Source organism: Lissotriton vulgaris, chromosome 2_1, assembly GCF_964263255.1.
Source record: "Lissotriton vulgaris chromosome 2_1, aLisVul1.2, whole genome shotgun sequence".
In the NCBI taxonomy this organism is placed as follows: domain Eukaryota; kingdom Metazoa; phylum Chordata; class Amphibia; order Caudata; family Salamandridae; genus Lissotriton; species Lissotriton vulgaris.
In genome coordinates this window covers 1,270,801,740-1,270,819,325 of record NC_141687.1, presented here as the reverse complement: position 1 = coordinate 1,270,819,325, position 17,586 = coordinate 1,270,801,740, and positions in this window count along the sequence as shown.

The window sequence follows — 17,586 nt, the reverse complement described above, 5'->3', positions numbered from 1 at the left end:
CTGTAACACAACTGGTCCTTATGTAAAGCGCTCTGATACCTTTGGCTCTAGTTTGCTCAACAAAAAAAAGTTTGGCATAAGCTGCGTGGTAAAGCTTAAAGGATGTTTTCTACCATTATTTATCAAAGTAATTGCTTTCTTAGAATGACTCCACTTGGCTACACTGATGGTCGATTGGTCCCAAACTACGTTCACTTAAGAATTGCCTGTTTGAGTACTTTGAAGCCCTGGAACATTTCGTGTTTGGCCCTCTTTTTCTGCTTTAACTACCTAAAATGCCTCCCACGAAGAAATGTAAATGTAAATGTAAATGTATAGGCATTTATATAGCGCACTACTTACCCGGAGGGTCCCAAGGCGCTTCGACCGCTGCGAAACCCTTCCTGGCTTCCCTGAGAGATGGTCCCTTAATGGGTATCTCCAGGGTGAGACCAGGCATCCCCGGCGGTCTGGTGGGGCCGTTAGTGAAGATGAGGCAAGCTAATGCCCAGAGTTGCCGAGTGTGATCGCTGATCAGAGTGGGCACCGAGGCGAGAGAATTATCGAGTCCGCTGACCCTGGTCCAGAAACCTGCCGCGCCGGGAATCGAACCCTGGTCCCGGGCCGTCCTCTGCTCTCGGGTCTATTTTCACAAATACCACCCCCAGTGCAAGATCGTTAATATGGGCACACTTGTAAATATATACTTCACTTCACCAAAAACAAAAGGTTCACAGTAAAGAAAATGGAAATGGTGTCTCTCTGAAAATAGCATTTTGTTGACCTCTAGTTGAATACGGAAAAGCTGCACAACACAGAGTTAGAAACTTTAAAAAACAAAACGTTGGTTTAACAACATAAGCCTTTTTTTCATCTGTGTTCCAGTTATTCATTTCTTTACTGCTCCTTCCGTATATCTTTCATCCCTAATTATTTCTCCCTTTTATTTTAATCTTTCTCTTTCTTTCCTCACTCCACTTCTCCCTTCTTGTCCCTTATGCCCTTCTTTCACTTCACTTCCCTTCCCTTCCCTTCCTTACTTTCTTCCTCGTTTTCATTATTTACAGTACGCGATTTTCACAGTGATCTAAAATCTAGCTGGATTGACAAAATGAAGTAAATGCAGCAGCTCACCTCGCCTCATGCACTACGTTAAGATAACAATCAGCACGGGCATAAAGCAGAGAGGGTCACGATTGGGCAGTGTCTGTCATCTAGTTTGGAAGTGGCGTGCACGGCACAGGAAACAATCAGTGGCCTGCCGCCCCCTGACCCAATAAACTCTGTTGTGTTAAGTAGAAAAGGTGTCAGATCCACATGAGCAGCTGATCTCCAAGACCAGCCTATGCAAGTGAGACCCCGTTTTTCTGTGCTCAAATATATGATAAAGGCCGCCGCTCGGACCGGCATGCCTAGGTGCTTGCTGCATTGCATATCCTGGGTAATGGTTCCTTTCTACGGACCAGTGGCATCATGGCAAACCGGTTCCAAGAGCTTTCATCAGCACCTGAGACGCACATACGAGTGTCGCAGGGTTCGCCATGGCGTCTCCCAGATTACAGGCACTGCCCCTCACAGCACTGCAGTAGCCCCTCTTCCCACCTCTGCTCGGATCTATGGAGCTTGGAACGTGTTTCATTACAGCACCCAGGTAGATGGCACATCAGCAGATACTTCACACTCGTGTTCGATCATTTTTCTGCTGCAACAGATGACTGCTTGACAGTGCCTCACGGCCGCCGCCCCAAAGATAGTGCCGCCTGGGGTGGACCGCCCCCCCCCCCCCCCACCGCCCCCCTAGCTACACCTGCAGGTGATCGCGCTGCCAATAAAAAACGAACGTATGTATTTGGACTCGCCTGACTCCGAGTCTCACAGTGGCCATGAGCAGCGCTGTAGCACTCTGGGGGGGGAGGGAGAAGTGCTACGGCGCCATCGCGCGACACACCTACTTATGGGGCGCGACACAGTAACGTGTCGCGCCACACAGTTTGGAAAGCTGTGCCCTACACTATGCAAACACTACAACACTACCCTAAACCCTAAAACACTACCCCCAGCATGACCCTACACTACGCAAACACTACAACACAACCCTAAACCCTAAAACACTACCCCCAGCATGACCCTACACTAAACAACCACCACAACTCTACACTACACTAACACAACACTACACTACACAACACTACACTACACTACACAATCACTAACCCACGAAAAAATTAACACAAACCCACTTACCTCTCTCGTCATCGTGGTTTTCACAACGCAAATGCATTTACCATACATGCCTTTAAAACGTAATTCTTTGTAAAGGCATGCGCGATAAATGCACATGCGTTTTGAAACAATGCGGGATAATGGTATGCGAGGTCAATGACCTTGCGGGATAATGGTATGCGGACTGAAAGTCTGCGGGATAAAAAATGCGGGAAAATGGCTGCAAACCATGATTAGCAGCAGACTTCCCTGGTGAGCACTAGCTTTACTACAGTGATCTAATGAGCAACTAGAGTGCTAACATTCAGAATTTATGGCAAATGTGTGACACATCTGAATGCCTTCTTGGTAGAACCAAAGTAAACAAGCATTGAAAATGCAATAGATCTCGCCCTCGTTTAAGTTAAAGCCATTCTGTTTGTAATGAGGTGGCTTTTTAGCTTTGCTTTTATTAGTGTTTTTAAAACTTTCATGTAAATAACATGCATATGTATGCATATATGTATATGTATGCATGCATTTATATTTATATAGATATGCAGATTATATATGTTTATATATGTATATTACCTACTGGCGATAGCCAGTGGGTATATATAGTTAGGATTTTTTCTCTATGGGATTTCTGAAAATTCTATGTCTAATAACTTTGGCGTTTGTGGACGGAATTGGCTGAAATTTTCAGGAAAATGGCACATTTTGTTTCTGAGCAGCCCCTGAAAATTTGGGGGGGGTTCGTCAAGGGGGGCCGAGAAAAAAGGGGGGTCCCAAAACGCGTTTTTCCCATTCATTTTTCCATAGGGCGGTTGGACTCACTTTTAGCTCGAACGGCTGAATAGATTTACATGAAACTTGGCAAAATTGTAGATATGGTTTGCCCGACGTGCCTTTGCTATGTCTCAATATATGTGCTCCAGTGGATTTTGAGAAATGAATGTTTAAAAAAATATATATATCTGTGACAGCGGTCCGGTTAGCGCCCCGGTTCGCGTACCTGACGCGTAACGGAACTTCGCGAAGCGAAGCTGATTGGCTCTCCGGTGTCTGTCAACATTCTAAACAGTCCGGAGCGGCCGCCATCTTGTCTCTCGGTACGATCGAGAGACAAGATGTGGTAAAAAAACGAAGGGGGAAATGAAGGAAAGGGGGCAAGGTAGACCACTCCTGACCCCCTAGGATTGATGAGGGGGATATTAAAGTGCCCCGCGGGGCAAAAAATAATTTTTTTTTTTTTGCGATTTTACGCCGTAGAGGCGCGTCCCGGTACGCGAACCGGGCAGCTCACCGGGCAGCTCACCGGGCAGCTCACCGGGCAGCTCACCGGGCAGCTAACCGGGCAGCTAACCGGCAGCGTAGCTGTCAACATTGTAAACAGTCCGGAGCGGCCGCCATCTTGTCTCTCGGTAGGTTCGAGAGACAAGATGTGGTGAAAAAAGAAGGGGGAGATGAAGGAAAGGGGGCAAGGTAAACCCCTCCTGACCCCCTAGGATTGATGAGGGGGATATTAAAGTCCCCCGTGATTTTTCGCGGTAGAGGCGCTTCCCGGTACGCGAACCGGGCAGCTAACCGGCAGCGTAACAGGAGTCCGCCATCTTGTGTTTTTGGAGCGTCCGGTTCGCGTACCGGGTAGCGTCCCGGTAAGCGTAACAAGGGGAAAACCAAGAGAAACAGTAAAAAAAAAATTAAGGGAATAGATTTCCAGCAAACTTGGCAAAATTGTAGGGACTGTTTGTTTGATGTGCCTTTGCAAGGCCTCAAGATATGTGCACGTGTGGATTTTGTCTAATTAAGGTTAAAAAATATATATATATCTGTAAGCGTGCTCCGGCACGCTTACGTTACGGGTTTTATTTGCGCTGCAGAGCCGATACGTCATGGTTATGCGACGCGCCATGAGGCGTCTCACGTGGCTACGTGATACGTCACGTAATAAAGAATATATTTTACAGCTATAGATATTAGCTTTTAAAAAACCAATGAAATTCACTGAAAAAACCATAGGTTATAGACCATATATAGTTAGGAATTTGCATTTACAAAACCTTGAAAATTCACTGAAAAACCATAGGTTAGAGACCATATATAGTTAGCTGGACATTTTATTGACATAAAACCAATGAAATTCCATATATAGTTAGTTGCACTAACTATATATCGCGCACCCGCAATCCACTGCTGATGATGTCACATATTACATCATTCATGACATGGTCAGTGACATCACTGATGACATCACTGATGACATCTCAAATGACATCACTGATGACATCACTGATGACATCTCAAATGACATCACTGATGACATCATGACACACCAATACCAGTTACTACATACGCACTCACTGATTCCTACGTCTACACACACATTCACTCATTCACCCATACAATCACTCATACATACAGTCACTCATTATTACAACACTATCATATGCACTCATACACCTATGCAGACACTCACACAATTCCACTCATCCATGGAGTTACTCACACACCTAGTCAGTCCTGTAAAGAATCAATCACACTTCCATTTCCTCATCTATACAGTTAAACACAGAACACCATACTTCAGTGACATCACTGATGACATCACTGATGACATCACTGATGACATCTCAAATGACATCACTGATGACATCTCAAATGACATCACTGATGACATCATGACACACCAATACCAGTTACTACATACGCACTCACTGATTCCTACGTCTACACACACATTCACTCATTCACCCATACAATCACTCATACATACAGTCACTCATTATTACAACACTATCATATGCACTCATACACCTAGTCAGACCTGTGAAGAATTAATCACACTTCGATTTCCTCATCTATACAGTTAAACACAGAACACCATACTTTTCACACATATACTAACACATACTTACTCTCTTATACAATCACTGATACAAGTACACATTGATATGCACAGAGTCACACACCTCCCAGCCAGCCACACACACACTCAGTCTTCCATACATCCACTCATTCTTCAATATGTAAAACATATTTAAACTTTACAAAAACACACAGACACTAGATGATGTCATTTGAGATGTCATCAGTGATGTCATCAGTGATGTTATCAGTGATGTCATTTGAGATGTCATCAGTGATGTCATCAGTGATGTCACTGACCATGTCATGAATGATGTAATATGTGACATCATCAGCAGTGGATTGCGGGTGCGCGATATATAGTTAGTGCAACTAACTATATATGGAATTTCATTGGTTTTATGTCAATAAAATGTCCAGCTAACTATATATGGTCTCTAACCTATGGTTTTTCAGTGAATTTTCAAGGTTTTGTAAATGCAAATTCCTAACTATATATGGTCTATAACCTATGGTTTTTTCAGTGAATATATATATATATATTCAATGAAAAAACCATTGGTTATAGAACATATATAGTTAGGAATTTGCATTTACAATACCTTATTTTACTCGCATAAAACCATTGAAATTCTATATATAGTTAGATGCGCTAACTATATATCGCGTACCCGCAATCCACTGCTGATGATGTCACATATTACATCATTCATGACATGGTTAGTGACATCACTGATGACATCACTGATGACATCTCAAATGACATCACTGATGACAACATCCAGTGACTGTATGTTTCTGTAAAGTTAAAATATGTCTTACATATTGAAGAATGAGTGGATGTATAAGTGTCTGGATGAAGGATTTAGTAGGTGCATGACTGACTGTATGAGTGAGTGATTAAATGTGTCTCACTGAGTGCATGGGTTAGTGACTAAACTGTTTTAATTTGTGCATCATTATATCTGTTGTTCTACAAACTGCTGCATATGTTGATCAGTAGCTATATGAGTAACTGTATGGGTTATTCATTGGTTGTCCAAGTATTTGTATGGGAAACTGAGTGTGTGTGTATGGGTGGCTGGGAGGTGTGTGACTCTGTACATAGATGTGTGAGTAGTTGATTCACTATATGTATGGGTTCAAAAGTGCATGTGGAAACAGCTGTATGGGCGGTTGACTGTGCATGAGTGTATTAGTGAGTGAATGGATATCTCAGTGCTACATGTCAAAGTAAGTACATATGTAAAACACAGTACATGAGAGAGTTGACATCTATAAATAACTGTGCATAAGAGCCAGTGAATGTGTGAGTGGCTGTATGGATCATTGTGAACATGTATCAGGGATTGTATAAGAGAGTAAAGTAAATATGTGTTAGTATATGTTTGAATAAGTAAGGTGTGTATAACTGTATAGTTGAGAAAATGGAGGTGTGATTGATTTTTTGCATAACTGACTAGGTGTGTGAGTAACTCCATGGATGAGTGACAGTCTGTGACTGTCTATTTACACTGATTGTATCTAAGGTTATATTAGAGTCTGAAGAGGTTCATGGTATTATCACATGAATGATATCATCAGTGATGTGATCAGTCATGTCAAATGAGATGTCATCAGTGATGTCATCAGTGATGTCATTTGAGATGTCATCAGTGATGTCATCAGTGATGTCACTAACCATGTCATGAATGATGTAATATGTGACATCATCAGCAGTGGATTGCGGGTGCGCGATATATAGTTAGCGCATCTAACTATATATGGAATTTCAATGGTTTTATGCGAGTAAAATAAGGTTTTGTAAATGCAAATTCCTAACTATATATGTTCTATAACCAATGGTTTTTTCATTGAATTTTCAAGGTTTTGTAAATGCAAATTCCTAACTATATATGGACTATAACCTATGGTTTTTTCTGTGAATTTCAATGGTTTTTTAATAGCAAATATCAAAAGCTGTCAAATGTCAAGTACGTGATAGGTAAAAACGTTTTCGTGTTTATGCACGCTCATGTGCTTTGAACGCTTCCCCCCCCACTCCCCTCTTTTCTCTTAGTAGTACTCTCTCTTTGCAGATAGTGAAGGGTAGTTAACGCAGACCTTTACCCCCGTTGTAATCCGTCGTACCTGCTTGTCTCTCCATTTGATTGATTGTTATCCAAGCATTTACTGTTTTAGAATTGGTTCTCTTTGGATCATTCTCTATTTACAAACAAGCACAAAGTCGCAATACTCTGTTTAGTCTTTGCAGATAGTGAAAAATCGTGTAAAAAAATAAAAGTAATCGTGCAAAATCAGTAGACCACTAATTGGATCTCTTTTTGACCTCGCTAAAATACAAACATTAGGAACAACCCTTCATGAGAAATACGAAAATAGTGAAATGAACTGAGCTCCACACCATGAGGGCTGCAAGACAGCTCGACTCCGCCACCCACCCCGCCCAAAATAACGACAAACCCTATGCAAATATTGTAAATATAGACAACACACCAGCAAAGAAACAGGGTAAAACATTTTATTAAATAACTATTTACATAACTACTTTATACTTTTTGTTGCCCGATCCGGCTAGCTCAATCGATCGAGCATGAAACTCATGCACTGATAGCAAGCGTTGAGAGTTTGTAGAACGATGGCTTCAGATTTTCTACATACGGTGTAGTGGCGCGAACTGGGAGGGGGCGTTTGGATCCTGCCCCTTCCCCAAATAAGATTTTCATACGTGAGTGTTCGTTCATGCTTTTGGTCCCTGAGTTGCTTCGATGTCACTGCCTTACACAAATGGCATAAGTTCTGGATGTTGAGTGCCATACTTCAGAGTTCTAAGCAGCGCTTGTAACACTGTCTAAACCTTATTTGCACCTGCTGCAGCTTCACTATTCAAAGTATGTGGGGTCCGTTTGTGGACCTGACTGCATTGGAAAACAATGTGATACGGTGCCTCCCTAAACCGCTTGACGGAGGCCCCCGAGGGGCGGTGAGATGGCGCAGACTGGGAGGGGGCGCTTGGCTCCTGCCCCCTCCCCAAGTCGTGTTGCCCTGGTGGGGCCTGAGATCGCCCCCAACATAGGCGGCCGGCTCCCGGGGTCCGGCGGAATTTTTTCCCTTTTGATGACTCTTCCATTCTGGACCTTGTCCCACAATCCGTTTGTCCTGAAGACACGCTGTAGTGGGGCGCCCCTTTACCGTTTTAGTTGCCATTCCGCCCGCTTTTGGTACTCTGTGCCTCTTCCGCCATTCAGCTGTTTACTGCCCGCTCTTGCGACTACAGCGTCTCGCTCACCATGTAGTTGAGTTGCTCCCGCTCTTAAGATTTAACAGAACTTTTTGGACTGCTGAAAGCGGTTGTATTCCGACCGCTGGTTGGTGGAGACATTTTGACTATATTCTGGACCTGCGTTGTCGCGTAATACGTCATATGACGCGCCGCGTTAGCGCACCCGGAAGTGCTCCGGTGCGCAAGGCGCAGCTTCCCGGAAACGATCCAAAGCGCGCCGCGCAGCGCGTAACGTAAGCATAACAGGTCATGTGACTTGTTAATAAAACTTTTCATTGGTTCATTTTACTTTTGTTTTCCTAATGAAGTAAGACTAGGTCATGTGACCTAAAAATAACACTTTTCATTGGATTAAAACATTTTTTTTCCCAAACGATGAAAGCCCCACCTTGTTTCTGGATGTTTCAGACTGAAGCTGGCGTCACCATGAGAGCACCACCATCTCGTAGCTCCGTCGTGGCCATTCCGCAAGCAATCATGGCAGACGCTCCCCACCGGAAGCCTGCGGGAGTCGAGGGCCCCCAAGACTTTTGTAGAATCTTCAAGGCTGAGGGGACGCTTTCGAGAATGGGACCCAAGCCCTGGCAGACAAGCGTCCGAGTTCCAAGGTGTCCCAGGGCCATTTTACTGGACCAGGCCCAAATCCGAAGAGCCGGCCGCCATTTTAAGAGTCCTGTGGCAGCCGCCTATCGCTGCACCGCAAGAGTGGGAGCAACTCAACTACATGGTGAGCGAGACGCTGTAGCCGTAAGAGCGGGCGGTAAACAGCTGAATGGCAGAAAAGGCACAGTGTAGCAAAAGCGGGCGGAATGGCGACTGAAACGATAAAGGGGCGCCCCACTACAGCAGACGAGCCTCCGCCATGTGCTTCAAAACTGCATACGTATCTCGTGATATCAAGGTTGGGCAACCAGTACACAACAAGCAGTTACGAGTCCCATTTACACCGGCGCCATTTTGGGCGCGGCCGGGCAGGTCCAGGATCTAGTCAAACATAACAAATGAGGCTGACGTCTCTGAAGCAGTTGACGCACAGCAGGACATAGCAAATAAACATGAAGTCTCTAAAGCTGTTAACTCACTGCAGGACAAAACAAGTGAACCTGAAACCTCTGGAATAATTGTCGCTCAAAAGAACAACACACAAAACTCTGTAGAGCCTGAAGAAAGAAAAACAGAAGGGCACTGTAGTTTCAGACACACTTAACACTAATGACTTAACAAAGATATCGTCTGTTTATGAAGCAGTTATCATGTTCACAGAATTGACAAAGAAGTGTGCAGACACCAATGCTATTAAGAAACACAAGGAAATCCCTAACGCATCAGCATTCTCGGAAGAGGTTGACACAGATAACATCTTAAGGAACAAAGAAAGACAAAATAAGGATGAGGAAGTTATCACTTTAGTATTTTCATCAGCTAGCGACAGCAAGAAACATATTGTAATGGAGATTAGAGAGGCTACGGATGGATGAATAAATTATCCAAAGAAATGGCGACTCCCCCCCTTTACCAGATTAGCTAAATCTTTGCGTAATTTGGACATTAAAGTTATATTATTGTTGTTGTTGTTGTTATGGTTATAGTTCTGGTTAATTTTAGCAAGAAACACATTGTAATGGAGATTAGAGAGGCTAAGGATGGGTGAATAAATTATCAAAAGAAATGGCGACTCCCCCCTTTAGCAGATTAGCTAAATGTTTGCGTAATTTGGGCATAAAAGTTATATTATTGTTGTTGTTGTTGTTATCGTTATAGTTCTGGTTAATTTCCATTCAGAGTGTCCTACACAGCACCACTCTAAGTAAACACAACTTTATGTAAAACCTGGGACATAGCACTCATTGAAACTATAGTTGGTCACCATGGGGTTTAAAGAAGGGATGGTTCTTCACCTGGGTGCCTTCCACAACTCAGCACGTTGTGCTGCCTTGGGACTATTCGCACAAAAGACAGCTTCTAACCATTGTTGTTTTTTTTAATCAAAAAATGTTTAAATATATTTACAGTTTTTGTTGCGTTCGTTATATTTAAAAGTTAATAAAGTTTTATAATCCAACTTTCTTGGAGTACTATATTTTTTTTAAAAATCGGGTGAATGGGGCCTTGAATCGGGTTATTGTCATGTGTGGGCTTTGCAAGTGTACTGCTACAGGATCGGACATTTCAAACTCAAATGCACGTTCTTTTTCTTACCTTTCCGAAGCATGGAGCACAATAGCAGGCAGAGAAAGGGTGATGCACGTGTTGAACACTGCCTGGCCTGGCAAGTTGCTGGCAGTTCCCCCCCGCCCGCTCCTGAAAGAGGGCACACACACACCGCCGCCCCGAGTACTTCACAAATCTTTAAAAGACCATGCGCTTGTTCATGAGGCTTGAATGGTTTATCACCCCTTCTAGAACCCCTGCATCGACCCTCTGACGTTTCCTGGAAGAATTAGCACGTAACACAATACCAAGCCCTGTCAGCTGAAACCCCCGAGGAATCGTGGGGCATTATCAAGGGGGTTTATTTCCGCTTTTTTAGTTTAAAAGCCAAAAAAAAGGAGATAAAATTATCTCCCTATTACCAAGCTGTCGCTAACACCAGTTAGTGACAGCTAAAAGGAGATAGCGACCATCTTGGGCCCCGCTTTGCATGTCAGTGATATTTATCACTAATGACATGCAAAGTGGGCGTGCCAAGATGTTAGCGACTGGAAACAGTCCCTAACCATCGCTATCTCCTATTACCAACTTTTGGAGATATTCGCGCTAAGCGCGAATATCTCCAAAAGCTAACACCTGCCCTGAGCAGTTTTTAGCCATGTTATCCAATGGAAGGTGGATAACATGGCTAAGAGCATTTGCTGGATAATGCATGAATATCGCTGACTTTTCAGCGATATTCATGCATTGCGGCCGTTTTTTATCGCATTTGCGATAAACCTTGCTAATAGCAAGGTTTATCTGCGATAAAATTCGCCGATGTGGGGCGATAATTTTTGTCTCTAAACAAGTTAGAGACAAAAATTATCGCTAGTTGTTGGTAATATGCCCCCGGGTTTTTCCTTGCAGGAATCGGGAGGCGGAAGACTAGCACTGAAATCAGTAGTCTCACGCCTGAATCGGGAGGATTGGTATGTCTGGATTCTCTACAGCTGGGGCCATAAACTACATCCGCAGGGCTAGGTGATAGCCTGGGTCCGGCCTGGACAATCGGACACAGAGGAAGAGGAGTGTCAGAGGGTGCGGTAGTGAATAGGGTGAAAGGGAGGTGTCGGGCGGGCACAGGGTGTGATTCTCAGGGAAGAGCAGCGCAGATGGGGGGAAGTATATGGCCCATGCATGAGAGAGAGAGCGGGGGTGACCAGTGCGTGGGGGAGATGCTTGCGAGGGTGGGGAGCCGTGCTGAGAATCGACGGCGTGCAGAGAGTGGGTCTGTTCAAGGCATCTAAAATGGCTGCCGTGCACGACAAAATTGTGGCATTGGACAAAAAGGCAAGATGGCGCAGATAATGTTTATCAATAAGGATTAATTTATAACAAAATATTTACTCGCAGTGACAAAATGGTGGTCAACACTTCCTGATTTCCATCGAATCGAACGTTAACAGACGTCACGCAGCAAAAAAAAAAAAAAAAGCTCACGCACAGCCGCTGGAAGACATGTATCAACATATATGAGCCTCCTCAGCCACCCTCAGAAAACATAAGGGGTCAGGATACGTCTCCCGCACCCCCTTATATCTAGTAATTTAATTAAAACGAAATACAAAATGGCGAATTCCCGTTTCGCTACCAGTTTGCGGCCCAGTTCACGGCCCGGGAAGCGATTCTACCGTGAAAAATATATATTTTTTTATTTTCCCCACGGGACCCTTTAATAACCCCAACATCATTCCTAGGGGGTCAAGAGAGGTATACCTTGCCCCCTTTCATTAAATTCCCCCTTCGTTTTTCACCTCTTCTTCTCTCTCGATCCTACCGAGAGATAAGATGGCGGCCGCTCCGGACTGTTTAGAATGTTGACAGACACCGGAGAGCCAATCAGCTTTCTGCGCGCAAAGTTCCGTTTCGCGAAAAGTAAGCGGACCGGAGCGCAGCCGGGAGCGCTGTTACAGATATATATCTTGTTTTGAACGTTAATTTCTCAAAAACCACTGGAGCACATATATTGAGACCTAGCAAAGGCACATCGGGCTAACAGTCCCTACAATTTTGCCAAGTTTCGTGCAAATCCATTCAGCCGTTCGAGCTAAAAGTGAGGCCAAAGGCCCTATGGAAAAATGAATGGGAAAAACGTGTTTTGGGACCCCCCTTTTTTCTCGGCCCCCCCTTGATGAAACCCCCCCGAATTTTCAGGGGCTGCTCAGAAACAAAATGTGCCATTTTCCTGAAAATTTCAGCCGATTCCGTCCACAAACGCCAAAGTTATTAGACATAGAATTTTCAAAAGTCCCATAGACAAAAAATCCTAACTATATATACCTACTGGCGAGATGCCAGTAGGTAATATATATATATATATATTCACTGAAAAAACCATAGGTTTCACACCAGTTATAGTTAGGAATTAGCATTTAAAAAACCTATGAAATTCACTGAAAAAACCATAGGTTTCACACCAGTTATAGTTAGCTGGAAATTTTACTGATATAAAACCATTGAAATTCCCACGTTATAGTTAGTCGGACTCACTATAACTTGCGCGTACAATGCACTGCTGATGACATCACTCATGACATCACTGATGAGACCATCCAGTGAATGTGTGTCTTTCTGAAAAATAAATTTGTTTTATATATGTATTTGTAAAGGTCGATGGAAGAATAAATGTTTAAATAAGTGTGTAAATGGATGTTTTTTTAAAAAAAATTGGTTGGGTAACTGGCATATTATGTGTATCTTAGTGAATACATATATTAGCGAGTATTGTTTAAATATTTAAATGTTTGTATCAGTGTTTCTCTTTGTGTATAAGTGGCTGCATGGGGTTGGTGACTGACTCACTGTTTGTATGTGTTTTGAAGACAGCATATGTGCAGGACTGTATGGGTGGATGAGTGTATATATGTGTGTGTTAGTGAGTGAATGACTGTCTCACTAGTGTCTTCATTAGTAACGACATATGTTTTAATCTAGTATATGTGAGTATTGATGTATATAAGTGAGTATAGTATATATAGTGAGAGATTGTAGGAGTTCCTGTGTAAATAAGTATGTGTTTCTATAAGTGATTGTTTAAGAGAGTAAGTATGGGTAAGTTTCCTTAGAAGTAAGGTGGCAGTGTGTGTATAAATGTATATGCAAAGAAATGGATGTTTAATAGTTTATTTGCATGTGTGAGTATGTGTGTGAGTAACTTTTGGATGATTGCTGATGTGTAACAGGATGTGTAGGTGTATCACTACATATGATGAGTGAGTATATGTATGAGTGACTATATAGAACTGTTGGTGAATGAGTGGATGTGTATATAGATGGTGGAATTACTGAATTGGTTGTTGTTACTGGTTTGGGTATCTCCATTTTTTAGAAAATGTTTGTTTCTATTTTTGAATATGTGTTTCAAGCGTTACATTACACTGAAATTAGGTCTGTCACTCTGTCACAAGGATGGTGTCATCAGTGATGTCATGAGTGATGTCATCAGCAGTGCATTGTACGCGCAAGTTATAGTGAGTCCGACTAACTATAACGTGGGAATTTCAATGGTTTTATATCAGTAAAATTTCCAGCTAACTATAACTGGTGTGAAACCTATGGTTTTTTCAGTGAATTTCATAGGTTTTTTAAATGCTAATTCCTAACTATAACTGGTGTGAAACCTATGGTTTTTTCAGTGAATTTCATAGGTTTTTTTAATGCTAATTCCTTTGTATATCGAGTTTCTAACCTTTTTTTTTTTTACAATTTGCTGTTTTTTTTAAGTATTCATTTTTTTTATAATTTTTTTCTTTTGCGCTCTGGGTGCGCGCTCCTGGAAGCTTTCAGCTAAGCTCTCCTGTAAGCTTCTCCGAGAGCTCATCTGAAAGCGCACCCAGAGCGCAACTGTCGTTCGTGAAAAAAAAATATGAATGAAAAGTTAATAATAATGCAAAACATTTCGTACCATACAAATAAAATTTGTTTTTTTTAATATTGAAAATGATTATGCATTTCTATTAAAGATTGATGACGTCACTTCAGCGCACAACGTACGTGCCCTCGGAAGCGCCTACGTGCGCGGCTCCTAAACGCACGCAAAAGCGCCTACGATCGCGCCACGTGTGCGCCCCGGAAGCGCCTACGATCGCGCCACGTGTGCGCCCCGGAAGCGCCTACGATCGCGCAGCGTAAACGCACCCGGAAGTGCACCCGAGCGCGCAGCGTAAGCGCGTCGGGTCATGTGACCCTAAAATAACACTTTTCATTGGTTGCTAACAGTTTTTTTTTACAATGAATGAAATCCCCACCCATTTCCTTCACTTCTTCTTTCACTTTTGTGACTGAAAGACCTGCTTTTTTGCTGCTCCTTTTTTCTTGGTTCATCATGGCTGCCAGATCATCCAGCAGTGAAGATGACTTCATTGATGAAGAGCCACCTACCCCAAAGGTGAAGGGACATTTCATTTGGAAATTTTTTAAGTTTCCAGAAGGCCAGAAGAAGGTGAATGCACCAAAAGTAGAGTGCAGGATCTGCAAAAAGGTCCTGTCACGGGGTAACCCCCTAAAAAAATACTCTTTTGGCAACTTCACGATGATTCGCCATGTGGAGACCAGGCACCCCCAGAATTTTGCCCGAGAAAGTGTCAGGGCTCTGGCACAGGAGGTTCCCTCTACATCAACAGGAGGAGCAACTTCTTCTGGAAGAGACCAATCTCAGGGGCAGGTAGCAAACATCCAACCTGCATTCAACCATGGGGTCGTCAGATGCAGATACTGCAATCAACTCCTCACCTATGGGGAGCAAAGTGTCCTGCTCATGGTTCGGGCATTAGAGAACCATCACTGCCCTTCCCACCCCTAATTTTTTTCTTTTCTTTTTGCTCCTGTTGAGCAGTTTCTATTCCCTGTTTTTGTTCCTCTTCAGTTAAAAGAAGAAAACCAAAAGTTCTTTTCAGAACTACCTCCAATTCTCATCAAAGAGCTATAATCTTAAAAAATGAAGAGTAAGTGAAATATAGTGCATTGATAATTGAAAGGAGAATGAGTAAGAAAGAACAGAAAGGTATGAGAGGTGAAAGGAAGTGAAGTAGGAGGACTGAAAGAAGGTGAGTGTTAGAAAAGAAATTTATGACACAGTGAATAAACTGGAGGCCTCATTTCTGAAAAGTGACGCATCGCTACGTGAAAATAGCGATGCGTCACTTATCTGGACGCACTCCTTATGACATTCCACATATGTCATATTTAATATATGACTAATCAATTCGCAAGGAGTTACAGATATGTCAGTATTTCTGACATATCTCTAAACACAAAAGTAACGCATTGCAGGAGTGCGTCACAAAAGTGACGCAACTCCAGTAATGTGTCCTTTCACATGGAAAAAGCACCATGTGAAAGGTTTGCTGAGAAGCAGGCGCAAGATTTTGGCGCAACTGCATCCTAAAAGTGACGCACTGCGTCATTATTACCAAGCTTTTTGCAAGGAACACCCCCTCTGCATGCATTATACCTGACACTATTTTTTAAAAAGTGACGCATCTAGGTACATGGGTCACTTTTTAAAACTCTGCGCCATATTGTATCTGCATCAGGTATAATGTATGCAGAGGGGGCAATCCCTCGCAAAAAGCTTGGTAATAACAACGTACTGAAATCTATGAGATTTCCCTGCGTCATTTTTTGGATGCTATTGCGTCAAAATTTTGCGCCGGCCTCGCATCACTTTTATGTTTACACATATGTCAGAAATACTGACGTATCTGTAACTCCTTGCAACATGATTCGTCATACATTAAATATGACACATCTGGAATGTCATAAGGACTGTGTACAGAAAAGTGACGCATCACACCAACAGTGTAATAAAATGTGCCTCGTTGCACTATATTTAAAGGATGCAACAGCATCCTAAAAGTGACGCAGTGAAATCTCAAACATTTCACTGCGTCGCTATTACAAAGCTTTTTGTGGGGGAACACCCCCTCTGCATACATTATACCTGACGCTATTTTTAAAAAGTGACGCATCTAGGTACATGGGTCACTTTTTAAAACTCTGCGCCATATTGTATCTGCAACATGATTCGTCATACATTAAATATGACACATCTGGAACGTCATAAGGAGTGCGCACAGAAAAGTGACGCATAACACCAGCAGTGTAATAAAATGTACCTCGTTGCACTATATTTAAAAAGTGACGCATCTAGATAGATGCGTCACTTTTTGAATATTGCATAACAATGCGCATTTTTTTACACCGCTGGTGCGTCACAAAAATTGACGCACAGGAAGCGCAAAACTAACAGCGCAAGGCCTTCATAAATATAGTCCTGGATTTAGGGGGTCAGAGGGGGTCTACTCTTCCCCCTTATGATCCAATCAGCTTCCTGCGCGCAAGTCGCTCGTCGCGCCTGGAGCGCTCTCCCGTGCGCGCACGGGAGAGCGCATATTCCCGCGCAAAACGAAAAAAAAATTTTAATGCCCTGCAGGACCCTATTTTAGTCCCTACATCAAACCTAGGGGGTCAGAGGGGGTCTACTCTTCCCCCTTATGGTCATTTGCCCCTTTTTTTTTCAAACCCCTTCTGTCTCGATTTTACCGAGACACAAGATGGCGGCCGCTCCGCACTGTTTAGAATGTTTACAGACAACTGAGATCCAATCAGCTTCCTGCGCGCAAGTCGCGTGTCGCGCCTGGAGCGCACTCCCGTGCGCGCACGGGAGCGCGGCTATAGATATATATATTTTTTTGAACCTTAATTACTTAAAATCCACTGGAGCACATATCTTGAGACATAGCAAAGGCACATCGGGCTACCAGTCCCTACAATTTTGCCAAGTTTGGTGGAAATCCATTCAGCCGTTCGGGCTAAAAGTGAAATCGACCGCCCTATGGAAATTAACATGGGGAAAACGCGTTTTGGGACCCCCCTTTTATCTCGGCCCCCGCTTGACGAATCCCCCCCAAACTTTCAGGGAAGGACCGGACCGCCATGAGACCATTTTCCTGAAAATTTCAGGCAGATTCGTCAACCGGCGCCAAAGTTATTCAAAATAGAATGTTGAGATTTAACATTGAAAATTATCCTAACTATAACTACCTACTGGCGACCGCCAG